Source organism: Xenopus laevis, chromosome 9_10L, assembly GCF_017654675.1.
Source record: "Xenopus laevis strain J_2021 chromosome 9_10L, Xenopus_laevis_v10.1, whole genome shotgun sequence".
In the NCBI taxonomy this organism is placed as follows: Eukaryota; Metazoa; Chordata; class Amphibia; order Anura; family Pipidae; genus Xenopus; species Xenopus laevis.
Genome location: NC_054387.1, coordinates 69,103,522 through 69,118,915, shown reverse-complemented (window position 1 = coordinate 69,118,915; position 15,394 = coordinate 69,103,522). Strand labels below are relative to the sequence as shown.

The 15,394-nt window shown below is 39.4% G+C and overlaps 1 protein-coding gene across 2 annotated transcripts in view; it reads right to left on the bottom strand.

Moving 5' to 3' along the window:
• LOC108701330 (polypeptide N-acetylgalactosaminyltransferase 13) overlaps window positions 1–15,394 on the bottom strand; it is a 152,649-nt gene that overhangs the window by 116,376 nt on the left and 20,879 nt on the right. The window lies entirely within an intron of this gene.

Sequence of the window (15,394 nt, the reverse complement as noted above, 5' to 3'; positions counted from 1 at the left end):
AGGTGCATTGCTTAAGGCCCTAGAATAATTGGTGACTGGGGTCAGGATAGTATGGTTTGACAAAAAACAGGGCAATTTGAAGATGGCCTTCAAAGATGGCACATTCAAAAGCACTTGCGTGCATGGTTTGGCTGTAGCATTAGCATCAGTGAACACAAGGTGACCCTGTCCTTATGACCTGCCATACAGCAGACTTAGTACAAAGCTCCACTGCAGCCTGCTCTTACCTGCACTTTTGACAACACACAAGTTAGGAAGTTGATGGGTAAGGAGTAGTGGAGGGGACACCTACATGCCCACCTACATTGCTACTGAACACAGGCAGTGCTGTATTCAAGGGTACACACAGGCCTATGGCAGGAAGACTGGTATCTATTTGCCCTGCTTTGTAAATGATCTCTAAGGTAATTAGTAAATAATGCTGAGCAAATTAGAATATATTTAGGGACTGTTTTTGAACAGGGTTACTATCCAGTAACCATCAATTGATTTGACCCCATACCCTTAATATTTTTCATAGTGATAGAGCAAGACATGGCATGATACCACTAGCTCCAGCATATTTAGTCACTTCTCATTGAAGCTGTTTTACAGAAGTTTAAGACAATTTACAGTAAGGGCTGGCTGTGACCCCTAATGATCAGATATTGGAATACTGACAGAAAATCACTACAGCCCTTGTATGATGCACAGTAACCCCACCCCATGTGATCTGATTGTTGGTAGTGGACAAACAATTCAGTGAGCTTGATTTAGTCCCTTCTTGGGAGGTCATATGGGGCAAAGACCTTCTCATTTTTGAAGACCTCACCAAATGTGTAGAAAGGCCCGTTTAGAATTAGATGGATTTCCACAAATCCTGAAGAACAAACAGGACATGGGACGTTTTATTCATCAGATGAAAGTGGTAATAAGATATGTGGGGTAGTTGCCCAGAAGTTAGTCTGTGTACCCTGTTTGTTACAGAAGGATTTGCACTGCAATGCTGGCGGCATCTGATCTGAGTGGGTTGTACTTATTTTTTTTGCACAACTTCTGCAGATGTTGAGAATTACTTCAAGAACATCTGCATGACAATGGCAGAGTATCCTGCATTACATATGGAGGTCTCCTTGCTTTACTTAGGGCCAATATAAACTGCTGTCCATATTCTTACTTTCCATGTTGAGGCCAGGCATATGTAACAATTGACTCAGTCAATCATTATCCAACAGCCAATCAGTGCATTTCCTAAAAAAATTATATATCTCACTGTGATGAAGTTAGCAGAGCAGAAGGCATTATCCTATTCTGCATTACTGTCAACAAATGGCATTTTAGTTCTGCTTAGTGCGGATAAGAAAGGTACAACAAAGCAATCTGGCAGCTCTGCAGGCTGTCTGTAGAACACTGTGTGTGCAGTTTTAGCAGACGGGCATAATAGATGTATTATTTATTCGAGGGATAAATAACATTTCTTGCGCAGCTTCATGTAGAAAGAAGACAGGTTTCAGCACATCTGCTAAGTAATACAGTCAGCAGGACGATTCCCTCCTATGTTTTCATGTGTAATTGGAAGTTATAATAAATTATAGAATTACAAATACATTTATCTTAGTCACTATGCTCTTAAGCTACATTCCAGTTAAAAGGACCAGTGACAAAAGGAAAATGTGATAAACAACTGATGGAAAAAACACCAGGCTGGAAAAATTTTAACAAAACTTTTTCTAAACAGTTTGGACTCCACCAGCCCATCGTCAGGCATTGTACAAATAAAGGCAATCCAACGCCATTATTACCCTCTCCAGGAGTCAACCAAAAAAGAAAAGGAAGGTGTCTAAGGGCAGTGGCCAATGGGGAGATTTGGAGATCCCCAAGCATCTAGAGACCTCATAGAACACCAGTCAGGACCAAGGAGGAAGCCTTTAGGGTCAAAGTTCGGGTTCAAGGTACAGACAAGGGTTAAGGCAAATTCAAGGTCAAAGTCCAGGCAAGGGTTCAATGGCAGGCAGAATGGAAAAGAATCAAAAGTCCAGGCAGGGGTCAAAGTCCAGCAATAGCAACAATAAAGTACCCAGGAACACTAATAAACAGATCCTATAATTGGGCAGCGTCTAGGTGGCCAGAGCGCCCTTTTATTTTCAATTTTGGCGCCATTGGTGATGTCACCGCGTCAGCGCCGCTACCCATGTGGCGGCCATGGAGCTGCGGGCGGTGTTCGTGACAGCTGCAAGGAGAAGGCCAGTACTGTCAAAAACATTTATGCCCATCTATAGTTTGAGAAAGACCACATGTATATGTCAGATGGCTACTTAAAGACTGTTCTGTGGACAAATGAGACTGAAATAGGACTTTTTGATGTGGTGAAAGGCAAACCCTGCATTCCAAAATAAGGATCCTTATCTTATTTGTGAAACCAAGTGGTAGGAGTATCATGGTTTGGACTGCCTCTGGAGCAGAAAGGTTTGCCCTCAATGATAGAACAAATTAATCTACCAAACAATGGTTAAAACAGAAGAAAGTTAATGTTTTGAAATTACTCATTCAAAGTCCTGACTTTATTCTATAGAAATGTTATGAATGAAGCTGATGTGGGTAGTTCATGCAAGGACGCTTATAAACACCTCTGAGTCAAAGCTGTTCTGTAAGGAAAAATAGCCTCAAATGCCTCCAAACATGTGCAAGACTGATCAACAAGAGTTGTTGCTATCCAAGGGGGGCACACCAGTCACTAAAACCAGAAAAATCATATACTGTATATTCTTATCTGCCAGCCAGGGGTGCTTCGCCAATGAGGCGAGTTGAGGCTGTCGCCTCAGGCGGCAGAGCCCCACTAGGTACCAGGGGCAGCAAAAATGCTGCTCCTGGTACTTTAAGAGCGCAATTCCGGGGGAGGGGGGGCAGCAGCAACTGCTGCTGCCTCAGGCGGCGGAGGGGTCAGGATCGCCCCTGCTGCCAGCTGAAAGTTTCAGTACAGAAACAGACGCATGGATCTCTTGTTTTGCTGCTGTATGGGCGACTATACTGTGAGCTTACAGCATTACTCTGTGTCATGCAAAGAATGATGATTTTTCTGTGATGTAAATTAGATTTGTCACCAGGCGATATTTGAGGAAATGTACAAGCAGATTTGATGAGGTCACAAAAATTACACTTTTTTGTTCCGCCGTTCAATATTTTGCTGTTTCTTAACCAGAATGTAAAATGAGATTTCAGTCAAATTGGCACTGGCATTTCTGCTGAGAGATTTTCAGTCCTGTAAAGAAATTTTTTACCCATCCACACCATTGCTGGGGGAATACTGCAGCCAGATTATATGGCACATTATCAAGGTGTGACATACTGTTCCACTGCACAGTTTTACTGTAAGGGCAACTTCCTCTCATTAGGAATAACCATTTCCTCTTCAAAGAAAACATGTTTTTTTAAAAATCATTTAAAGGAGAACTACGTTTTAACAAATTATTAGGCTACAAATGTCAAACTTTATATTATATTATGTTCTGTACCAGCCAAAGGCTACCACAGCACTTTAGCAGTAAAGATCTGTGCCGCCAAAGATGCCCCAGTTGCTCCCCATCGTCTTTTCTGCTGATTCACTGCTCATACTCTGGGCTGCTGTCAATAACTGAGTTTAGGGACCGACTCACAATATACTGTATATATCCTCTAGTCTATATCATTCATGGTGCAAGACTGATTACTAATTGATTTAGCGGCAAATTCACTAAGCAACGAAAATGCGATATCGACGGCTTTGCCGCACTTTGTCACTATTCACCAGGCTGGTTTCGCCGGGGCTGTCCAAATTCACGAAGATCTGAAGTTGCGCACAGGTTACCGAACGGTTGCGAAGTTGTGCTTGCGATAATACGATAAGCAGTCCGAAGTTAAGGTAGCGATGCCTAATTAGCATACGGCGTGCAGTTAAAGTACAATGGACGTGTATGCTGCAGCAACTACATTACACTACACAAGGCCAGGGAAACTTAATAAAATTTAATAGAGGTCTTACGGTATATTGTCCTACACGTGTGCCCACTGTATAGTTTAGGTGCCAAATGTAAGGGGGAAGGATTGTACCCCAAAAAAAATTTCGATCTTTTTCAGCCTATCACCCTGTAAAAAGTAAAAAAAAACAGCGTTTTTTGAGACTTAGAAAAATTTTCATTTTCTATCTACTCTATTGCACTTCGCCTGGTCTGAGCGCAAGAGATAACATTCAGTAACATGCGCAAGTTAGTGATTAAGTATGTCTACTTCGCTAGTGAATTTACGCCAGCACCCGTTAGTAAATTGGCGAAGTGGCAAAATGACGTCACGCTGGGAAATTTCACTAGTGTTAGCCACTTCGCCCTTTAGTAAATTTGCCCTAGAGTATAATTACATGGCAGCTCAAAAACCAATGCATTCTGCAAGAAAACGTAAGTATCAGCCCTATGACAGATGACCTGAGATGATCTGACATGACCATCATTTGATGAGTTTTGACGACCCCTAAGCTCAGCTTCTTAACAGCTGACCAGAGTATACTAAGCATGTGCAGTGACACTCCAAAGATAGCCTAATAGGGATTAGCTAGGGAGTTCCTGTTGACAAATCTGAAGGCCTGTACCATTGATGGGCTGGTGTAGTGAGATCATTGTATAAAATACAGCATTTCTAGCCATATTCATAATTAAGCTTTAGCTCTGTTTTAACTGATGCATACTGGAAAGTTGCACTTTTTTCATAGGGCAAACTTTTATTTTTTGGTTTACATCCCCCTTCTGCACCACATCCCCAGTAACCAATATATTCCAACAGTATACTATTTTGTTCATGTTGAAGCAAAAGTGTTTGCCCCTTAGGTCCTCCAGCACTGATATCATTCTCTGCAATGACCAATATGCATCAAATATTGTTGAAGCATTAAACATTCAATTACCATATCTCAGAAATGACTGTACTTTTATGTGACAAACAGTAATATCCTTATGACCCCATAAACCATAACGAAAGATAGAAATATTTCTCCAGGCACACAAAATAAATCTGTATTCGGAATTGATAATAACAGGCAGCTGAGAGGTGCAGAGGACAGTGCATTGTTTATTCCAGTTGAGCCCAACGATCAGTAGTGGATGACTTACTAAGCTCCCGTAGGCCTGTTCTCTGTGTAGCATCTGTGTAGTCTGTTGCTTTTACTACTAATCCAATGCTCAACTCAGCTGACCAGCATGACTAATAAGAGCCATTATTTCAGGGTTCTGACATTTTTCCAATAACCATAAACTCCTGAGGAACCTGAAGGCAGGTGCTATATTGTGAGTGGTTTTCAAAGTAGCCAATCACTGGGCCATTTTATTTATTATGACAACGTAAATGCTGGCTATACTTTATATATTATTGTAGTACTCTCCAGCATTCTGTCATTGGTTAAAGATGGAGGGAGCTGTAGTCAGCATCCATAGAGGCAGATTGTTAACCCTACTATACCACGCCAGTTGTTGTTGTACTACAAATCCAAGCTTATGTTAGCATATCAAGATAAAGTCTTTGTGGGAGCTGTAGTCAGCAACATTAGGGTTGTATTCCTAAAGCAATATTACTATTACTATTATATATGCAAAATAATCCATCAATGAGGATCCCAGTTGATCTGTGTAAATCTGGTTCCATGTTTTTTGTTCCTGCAACTGAAGTTGGAAGCTTTAAGCACAGTTTCTAAGCTCTGAACAAGTTTGTCATTTATGCCCATTCTTGATGCCAGTGTAATATAAAGTAAAAAAAACATAATAATCTCAGTATGTAAGATAACAGCAAGATGCCTGATTTCACTGGTGAATTCTCTGGCATGTATAATTAAGTTTTAGGTCAGTAGAATTCTCATTGGTGAATTGTTGTTCATGTTTAATTAAGATTTTCATCAACTTCTACACAGAACTAAGAGTGCAGCGGGACAACATTATAGTTGGGTTCAATGTCCCTTTAATGGCATGGTTGCCTTGTGTATAAGAGGTGGTGGTTAATGTGTTTCTTATAAACCACTGGTAGTTCTGGAAATATATAATTGCAATAAAAATACAATTAACATTTTAGGTTTAATGCCATGTTCAGCATGGTAATTCCAAGACAATGTTAAAAAGGTTGTTCACCTTTAAATTAACTTTTAGTATGATGTAGAGATGGAGACAATTTACAACTGTGTTATGTTTTTTATTGTTCACAGTTTTTGAGTTATTTAATATTTTAGTCAGCAGTTTCTTAGTTTGCATTTTCAACAATCTAGGGTCCAGATTATCCTAACAACCATGACTGAGACTGGAATATAAATAGAAGAGGGCCTGAATAGAGAAATGAACACTAAAAATTAGCAATAGCAATAGATGTGTTGCCTTGCAGAGCATTTGTTTTTTAGACCCCCATTTGATAGCTGGAAAGAGACAGACAAAGAAGGTAAATAATTCAAAAACTATAAAAATAAAATGAAGATGAAAACGTTGTTTAGGATTAACCATCCTATAACATAGGAAAAGTTAACTTAAAGCCCTTTCAATATAATTTGGCCAGTGAATGTCTATTTTGTTGATAAAGATACAAAAGAAGCTATATGGCTGCTCCCATTCATTTTACCAATATAATGTATAAATATGTATACATTGAAACAATGCCCAAGACAAAAGGCAATGCAACCTCACTGTATTTGGGTCTTGGCTGCCATTATGACTAGAATACTATCTGCATAGGTTTGGTATATTCTTGCCTAATCAGTAATGATGGATTAATTTCTCCCATTCGCGAAAATTTGCGGAACGGCAAAAAAATTATGAAACTTGCATTTTGAAGCCATGTCTATTTTGGCGCCCGTGTCAATTTGCGTCAATTTGTGCCAATTTTGATGCCGGAGTTAAAGTCAATGGGCATCCGAATCGTTTTGACACGCAATGGTTTTGATGCGAGCGACTTTGATGTGATTTTTTTGCCGCCGGCAAAATTTTGCGTGAGTTTCACAAATTTATTCGCCGGCAGCGAAATGCGGAAATTAGCCACGAATTTGTGCCTGGCGAATTTATTCCCTCACCACTTCTTATCAGTATAGGTTCTAACTTGTGTTCCAGTATCCATAAACAGTCCCGAAATGTACAGGAAGCATAATTGGAAATAGCGATAGCTAAAATATGGCTGTAGATGGAAAATTTGATTGTGAGCTGCTCAGGCAAGCCTAATGTGAATGATAACTACTCTATAAAGTGGTAAGAAATATTATCAGTGCTTAGATAAAGAATAATAATCAGAATGTAATTAGACCTAATTTATAACAAGCTACATATTCTATGCATTTTCTCATCATGGGGAGTAGTAAGAAGATTCTCCAGGAAAGGGTTACTCTTGTTTCTCCTTAAAAATATGTTTTGTTATCCCAGGGATCCTTTGTGTATATAATGTGACCGTCACGGCATCAGAACCGAGGGAAATAAATCCCAGGTATAGTCATAATGAAAAATATATCCAGTAGGACAGATAACAAACACAGCAACAAAAACTTCCAGTCATCTATTGACATAGTGAGAATATGCTCCACGCTATACCCAGGCTTTTCATTCCATCTATTGTGTATCACTGAAAGGCATTAACGCTGCTGGCAAGAGCCATTGTACAATATCTAAATTCCCTGCTGCCACTGTTTCATTTATAATGCACTGAAAGATGATTCAGCCTATAAAAACTTATCACTACTTTGAAATCAGTATATATATAAATATATATACTTGCAGCGCTGAAATAAATTTGACTTCAATTCTGATGAATATAATGGAGATAACCAGTCCTGGTGGAAAGTGAAGGGTTTTACAGGGTTGAAAATAGATTTTATTTAAGTCATGCTATTATGATATACAGGGGTATTTGAATAATAGAATGGGGCCTTGGAAAGATTCTTCTATATGAATAGAATAGACTGTGGGTGATTTACTTCAATTATAGATTAGCCTAACAATAATATTCAGCACTTGCTAAAGCTATTTTTATTCTGAAAGTATTATTATCATTAATTATCATTACTGAATTTAAAAATCTACAGCATTTGTGTATCCTGCTGGTCGGGGTCATGGTCAGGAAAGATGGCTATATTTGGGCAAGATCATTAGTTTAAGAAATACTTGAACACTTAATACCAGTGCTGTCCATTGACTGGTTGTAGAAGTTATAGATCAACCAGAGGTTGGTTTGACAGTCTTACTCCATATGAATAATGAGGCTCTGCAAGTCTGTTAGCCAAGGGTGCCTGATTGATAGAGGTGCGTGTGTTTGACTTTATGTTATGTATCACCTTTTGGAACAACCAGAAATCTTGTAGAGCAGAGGTTCCCAAGCTGTAGGGGACCACTGCTAAAAGTAATTGAAGTAGGTTGGGGGTCAGTGTAAAGACACATTACATTAGTTTTAAAGTTCTTATATGGTCTGTGTGGGTTTTCTGCAGGTACTTTGGTTTTCTTTCATGTTCCAAAAACAAACAGGCAGATTAATTGGTTCTTGATGAAACTAACCCGAATGCGGTGGTTGTCAGACTTTTGTAGTCTAAGCCCGCTTTGCAAGTGCAGACAAAAACATTGGCATATCAGTTATTCAGCCATATTTACAACAATATCTAAGATAGCAAATTCATACAATTTTTTTTCCTTTTCTGGGCTATAAGGAAGTAAGTAAAAGTTTAATTGAGCGAAAATGTCGGACTTTGTGGATGTGTGACTTTTAGGGTTGCCATCTAGACAGCTTGGTTTTTCTTCAGGTTGTCTGGTTCAGCATTGCCTGCTCCAATATCAATGACATGAAACCAAAATCCATCCTAATGCCCACCTGTGATTTCATCTCCCCACCCCCATGCCCCTGCCCCACCCCTAAATTGTATAACCCTGCCCCATGATATTATTATCCTGGCCCACCATCATAGCCTCGCCCCTTATGTCACCACCATGCCCCTATGTCTGGTTTCTGTCTTGGGCTACTATTTACCTTCATTCCTGTGTATTCAGTAATTATCATTGAAATATGTTGATTACAAATACTTTAAAAGGGCAAAATATTTATTAAAAACGAAGTCTCTTGATTTTCCTTAACCATCAATTATGTTCTCCATTTTTTGGCAATAATTGAAAATCATCACTTTTCTTTCTTTGCTTTGCCTGAACCACTCCCTCAGCTCTTTATATAACGATAAAGATGGTTGAATGTATATCTGCCTCATGTAAATGATAATTAATAGGCCGGACTGGGACACCAGGGGCCCACCCAAAATCCTTAGACTAGGGGCCCACCAAAAGACCTTAGACCAGGGGCCCACTCTCAGTAAAATTATAATTCCTCTCATGCAACCTCTATTCTGCTAGTCTCATTTTTTTACATGCTATAATCTATTATGCAATCTATTTAGTCTCTTTGTTCTCATAGAAATAGGTAATGGCCATGAAATATGCCAAATGTTTTGAAACAGGAGGGCCCACTGACACTTGGGCCCCCCGGGAGTTTTCCTGGTATCCCTGTGGGCCAGTCCGACACTGGGCCTGACAACTGCATTCTAGCGGCACTTATAGGCATCACTTATATATGACACATTGAACACTGCACTGCAAATGGTACAGTTTATCAAACTGAAAATTAAATATGAAACTAGCAGAAAAAAATGGATGCAAATATATGTAAAATGGTAAGGACTGAGAGCTATCAACGGAGACAGGTTGATTAGTGGAGAAGCAGGTAAATCCCATTAGAATGAATACCATATGGCCATAAAGGGATCTTGCTGTCCCACGGGAAATTATTCTGATAGAAATGGGAAGATTAGAAATTTCAGAGTGCCATGAATATATATCAGCTGCACAAACTTAGAACTCAACTTCTGGATATCGGCATTATTAATATATATCCAAGTCTCACCTTCATCTCAAGCAGGGTAAATCCAAAAAGGAAATAAAATGCTATAGGTTTTCAGGGCATTGTATATACACAAATAAGATACAAGCATAAAGAAACTTGGAATCTGACATGACTGGGTGTGCCGTATATACATTAGTACTGTGTATGGTTGTGCTTTCTTGTGAGAGGAAGCCTATGGCACTTGCACAGAGACTCCTGCCAAAGTAGGCCAATAGAGACAAGGCTGAAATGTACTTTGTTGAAGTATTATTTTACCTCTCCTGCTACCCTGAAGTGCTCTTACAGAAAGGCCTCTTATCTACACAGTTGCTGTTATAAAAAGATGAGAAATAGCCAAGTACAGACATTGCAATTTTTAGAGATACAATAAATGTGTGAAGAGATGCGTTATTTATGGGGGGATCTACACATTGTTGCTCAATGACTCATGAGTCAATTGTTGTTTTATTAAACTACAATTCCAATACATATAACATCTCTAACATGAAACATTTCCAGAGGTAATAGGTAGAAAATGGATGCCTACCTACCTAAACCTGGACCTTATCAATTGACCAGGAACCTGTAACAATGGTATTCCCAACAATCAGCCTCTACCTGTGACAATACAGGTTTCTTTCTTTGTAGGGTATCTTAACACCAACTGCAAGTGAATATAACCTCATGAACCAATGCTTGTTTATTTACCTCTAGTTTGGTCACACAGTAATAACTGGACACTCAGCAACCAATCACTGCACTGCTGTAAATTCCCTGTTTGTTCTCCCAGAGGTGGCTAACCTCCACTGTTTTATTTACAGCAGCAGCCATCCCATCCATGGGCAACCAAAAGTCCTTTTAGTTGCCAGTTCCATTGGTGTATTATCTTGAATCTGAATTTACATTTGTGCTCAGAAAATTAAGGAGCTCAGTGTTACCAAAGGTTTTCTAATTCAGTCAAAATAATCCAATTAAGTTGCTTCTGTCCCAACCAGTACATTTTAATCAACAGCCATGGTTGGCATGATTGGACCTACGTAAAATCTACACTCCTTTTATGTTCCAGACAGCAAACACATTCCCGGTCAGTGTCTTCTTGTCCCTCTGTATAGGGTGTGAACCGGTAACTGGAGCACAGTGTGAAGGAAGATATATTTCCCCTAGGTTCATGTCTTACTCCCATATGTACAGCAGTTCTGAGTGGGTTAATTCCCCTAGAATAATTAGCAGGCTAGATCAGCCAGCTGCTAGAGAGGGTTGGGGCTGAGAGTGAGAGATTGAGACACACACTGAGGAGAGCTGGGAGCTGAGTGTGGCCATTGGAAGCGGCTGTTTATGTTTCCCCAAAGGGAAAGGACTTTGCAAAGGTACTATGACTCTGGGGAGTTGTACTGTTTGTGTTTGACCGGAAATCCCAGTAGGGGACCGGTAGTAGAGAGGGTAACTACTCTGTATATTAGTTAGAGCCCAAGTGGGGGCAAGGCTTTTGTTTTGTTGTATGCTGCTTTGCTCACAGAATCTTTATATGTGACCAATAAATGGACTTTACCCTGTTCCAGACCCGTCTATTCATATGATCCTGCTCACAATGGGTTTGTAAAATGTTCTGTGATATATCTGAAGTATTATCCCAAAACTGTAACAGAGAGTAGAGAGTTCCGATTTTTGAAGACCAAACAACAAAAGACAGGTAGAAAAGAAATTCTAAAATATGAAAACAACTTAAAGAAAATGAAGAGGGCTAAAGATTCTGTATTTCATATACTGAACTTACTGCATCAGCCCAGAGGTTGAACAGCCCTAAAAAGTAATAATCTGGGTCTTCAGATTGCTCACAGCAGCTCCCCACCTTGTCATATTTTGAGTGTCAGACGCCATATAACATGAATCTGAATTAATTCCTAATAAAATTGTATTATGAATGTTATATTGCATATATAAAGTATATTGTCAGTCCCTAAGGTCAGTGACAGCTACCCATGCGCTGGGAATCGGCAGAAAAGAAGATGGGGAACTACTGGGAACCTGTCAAGTCTTTGGGTTAGGGATACTTTCAATGTTATATTAAAATGTATTAATGCAGCAATTGAGGAGCCCAGTGCTGTAGAGTCCAGTTCATGCCCTAAGTAATCCGGAAGAGCAGTGTGTTGGGTTTTAAGGAAGCATGCCCAGAATAAATCAATTCCTTGATTAAAAGGATTAAGTTACTGAATTCCAAATCACTAACAAAGCCACATTCTGCCTGCATTTGAAGGGGTGGTGATCTAAGATAAAAATATTCTATCCTAAAGTGATCAGCCATCATTGTTCTTACTATACGGTTTACAAGCCTACAACTCAACAAAGACACCAAGAAAGAAATTGTCACCCAGACAGAAAACTAAAGGTTGAATTAGTTTATTGGAAATATCAAGCTATGAAATAGAATAGATCCTTTAATGACTCCATAGCTTTGAGTGTTTCTGACTGCTTTTTTCTCTTTTTCCTACTCCCTTCCTTAACTATTTCTAACATTCTGATGTCAATCTAATAATCCAATTACAAAGACAATGTGAGGTCTGGAATTCTAAGGTATGGGACATGATGCAATTGGGGTGTAGTGAGTTAAAATGGGATCGCCATGGCAAATTCCAAGTACAACCTCCAAGTTTGCTTATAAACTGTGACTTGATGCAATTGGGGTGTAGTGAGTCAAAATTGGAATGTCATGTAAAATACCATGAACAACCTCCAAGTGTGCTTATAAACTGTACAGAGAAATACCATAAAGCTATTTCAGGAATAGCCATTAATATATACTAAACACAATTTAGCAAGGAAATATTGGGGTTGAGTGTAAAGGAGATGTAAGTCTTCTAACATTCTTAAAGTGTTCTCTACAGCACCAAAAACCAAGCATTTGTACAGCTAAATGCAACATTTGTTTCTGCCTTCAGCCATTCTATGCCTTGGGTGACAACTCAATTATCTCCATGCTAAAAGTAAAATATCTACTTCCCATTGGTTTCTATGGTTTCTCATTAGAGCTAAAATGAAGAGATTAAACATGCAAAGACCATCATCAAATCAATCATAAATCAAAGGGTACGTTGATTACATTGCATTATTCCAACCTCAAACTTTGATCATTATGTCCCTTAGTACAAACTTCCCAGCACTAATGGCTCTAGGTTATTTCTCACTTACACAGTTGTTCTCATACACAGACAATTCTCTTGCCCAGTTTGACTTTCAGCTTTAAATGGAAAATGTTCCCTTGTTTTGCAAAGTTATATCAAACATTTGAGCATCTATGAGTCAATGGCCAGCCACTCAGTTTAATCACCTGGGAAAGATGTACAACACTTTCATTTTAAGAGAAAAAATGGTCCTTCAACCTTTAATCTGTACCTAGAGAGAAGATTATCACCTATGTAGTCAACATCTGTAACTGGGGAAGCCTGTTGCCTGGTAAATTAGTAATTTGGGTTCTAGTGTTAGCGAGCCATGGAGAATGATCTTCTGTTATCAAAGGACAAAAGAAGAGATGGAAAAATGGTTTCTGGGAAGGAAATGCTCCATCACACAAGTTTTGTTCATTCTGCAGATAACTAAATGTGACAGTTGTTTGAAGAAAGCAAATTCTTCCTCTGGGGTGTCTGACCCAGTAATTTGTGCAGCGGTGGCTCCTCATGAGCACCACCAATTGAGCTTTAAATAGAACTGAAGCCTCACTAAGCCATTAACCGACCCTGTTTAAATCTGATAGGTAACAGATTAAACTGGGTTGTATCTGCAGTTATATCAAACTAACCACATTCACAATTGGGCAATTATGTAGTTGAAATGCTTTATATAAAGTCTGTTGATGCCCTATAGCTGCTTATAGTTAAGTCCCAATGGGAATGTGTTCTCTAGGTGGCTACTATGATGCTGACGGTCATATGGAATGGTCCTTTCCCCTACCTTAAAACCAACCAGTGTTCTAGTATTTCTCCTACTTTCTCTATAATTCAATGAATATATGCATAAACAGAGCCGTTTGTCTGTGTGCATAGACTATTCATATCTGCAAGAAGAACTAGCTCACCATTCTACGAATGCACCCTAGAGACTAAAGTACCGGCACTACTAATTCCCAGGCTATCAAGCAGAGCTGAGAGTATGCCAGGAGCCAGCCAGGTTGAATAGGTAAGAGGTCTTTTTTTCTCTGCTGATTTTATGAGCTCTGGGAGTGCTGTGCTGCCGGCTTTCACAATAGTCTTGCACTCAGCTGAACATCACAGCAGGGAGTTATTTTGCAGAAGGAGAAGTGAGAAGCACAAATTGCTTCCACTTAAGAAACAGCCCGCACAGTCTTACAATGATTTTGTTAAGGTTAAGAGGCATGTTAAAATACAGATGGGTTCCTGGTTATGGCACCATTTGCCGCACCCTAATGTTTATGATATATCTATCATTAGTGGTTTTCAGTTCACATTCAAGCTGGTATTCTCATGCATGCAATTTTCCTATTCAGCGCAGTTGCTTTTAGATTCAAAACTGCAGTATAGAAACTAGGGTTAGAAATGCTACACCTTGGGTGTCATTTTCTACATGCAGGGTAGAACCCTTTCCTTCCACCACAACCCTTTAGCAGTGAAGATCTGTGCCCCAAGTAGTACAATCTTGACAATAAGTATAATAAGTGTAGAATGGAGTCTATGGGGCAGATGTCCCCGCAGGGACATTGCCAATTTAATAGCAGGCGCCAATTCGTTAGCGAAAAAGACTAACGGGCATTCACACTCTATCACCAGGTGACAATTCGGTCTGGTGAATGGACTTTACTCTGCAAATTCATTAAAGTGCGGATTTTACTGAACTCTACCTCTTTCGGCAGAGTTGCCTTCACCACCTCAGACCAGGCGTAATGATGGGTGAATTTGCGCCCATTAACTTTAATGCGCGTCAGAATTGTCGCCGGCGTCGTAATTGTCACCAATGGCAAAATTCGCCTTTTGATAATTTTTTTAACGGGAGAAATTCGCCCATCACTGTTAGCTAGATCTTCCTCAATCTTCTGTTACCTATATTATATTCTGTGATCCGAAAATGCATCAAAGTCCAAATAAAGCTGGCGTCTTTTAATTTTTTCATTTTTATTAGCCTGCAAAAGACCTAACAAGCTTTTTTTGGGTAACCAGTTTTCCTCATATATTTGAAAACATACGTTTTAATTTTACAGTGGGCACATGTGTAGGGCATTAGAATAACTCTATTGTCTTTATAAAGGTTCCCTGGACATGTGTTTTAAAAAGTTTAATTTGTAAGTATATGCATCAACATTTAACATAAAGACGTCCATACAACTTTAAATTTCCCGCCCTATGCAAATTGATCTGAGCGCAAGATCCCTAGAAGATCCCTAGTTTCGCTAGGCAAAAATTAATGCTAGTGCATCTTCACTATCAAATGCTCACATTGGCGAAGTAACGCTAGTGAAAAGTTGCCAGCGTTCGGCGCCCATGACGATACTCAGCATTTTATTGAATTAACG